We start from the raw sequence: 1285 nt of genomic DNA, 5'->3' as shown, positions 1-1285 counted from the left end.
AGGCATTCCATTTCTTCTAGATATATTGCCGACTCGTTGACATCAATCACAAGTTGTTGTGTATCTATAAACATATCTAAAGATAGTAGGCTAATAAAATCCAGCTTGTAAAATTTTAAAAGTAGTTTTATTAATCCCAAAATGTCCTCCAAATTCAGAATCATGACATTTCTGAATGATTAGCTCAGTTTCTTCATAGGGTACACATCTCCTCATAATAAGATCCTTACATTGTTTATATAAATAAGGCTCATCCCAAAAATATGCTTTCGCATAATGAATGAATTTCCTTTGTTGTTGCAGTGTCAGCATAGGTGGCAAAATATCACTTATAATATAGTTAACTATATCAGCATACCATGGTGTTTTCCACCCATTAATGTTATAAAGTTGTTCATCAGGAAAATTGTCTGTAATTTTATTGTCGGTGTCAAATAATTCATGATTTTCTAGTCTCGACAAATGATCAGCAATTTGATTATCAGTTCCCTTTCTACCACTAACCACAAGATCAAATTCTTGCATCAAAAGTATCCATCTAATTAACCTTGGGTTGGCATCCTTCTTTTGCATCAGATATTTAATAGCAGAATGATCAGTGTGCACAACACATTTAGCTCCAATTAAATGTCCAAGGATAGCTCCAATAACATAATCACTAGTATCACACATCAGTTCGAATGGTTTCTCCCAGTTAGGTGAAACTATAATAGGGGTTGTGATTAATTTTTCCTTTAATAACTCAAAGGCGTTTAAACAACTTTTAGAAAATTCAAATTTCTTGTCCTTTTCTAAAAGTTGGCATAGAGGTTAGGTAATTTTTAAAAAATCTTTAATAAAATGCCTGTAAAATCCAACATGTCCAAGAAAACTCCTAACCTCTCTTACATTAGTAGGAGGTGTTAGTTTAGATATAACTTCAAATTTTGCAGGGTCTGCTTCCATACCATCTTCCGAAATTTTATGCCCTACCACAATTCTTCCTGCATTAATAAATTGACATTCCTCCAAATTCAGAACCAAATTAGTTCTTTCGCATAGCTTTAAAACTTTTTTAAGGTAATCTAAGCATGCGACAAATGATGTTACAAACACAGAGAAATCATCCATAAGTACTTCCAATCCATTATCAATTAACTTACTAAATATGGACATCATACATCTCTGGAATGTTGCAGGTGCATTACATAATCCGAAAGGCATTCTTCGAAAAGCAAAAGTTCCAAAAGGGCTAGTAAAATGTTGTCTTTTCCTGATCCTCAGGAGCAATAGGAATTTGATGGTA

The sequence above is a fragment of the Phalaenopsis equestris genome, unplaced genomic scaffold, assembly GCF_001263595.1.
Source record: "Phalaenopsis equestris unplaced genomic scaffold, ASM126359v1 Scaffold001154, whole genome shotgun sequence".
NCBI lineage: Eukaryota > Viridiplantae > Streptophyta > Magnoliopsida > Asparagales > Orchidaceae > Phalaenopsis > Phalaenopsis equestris.
This window is presented reverse-complemented; position numbering follows the sequence as displayed.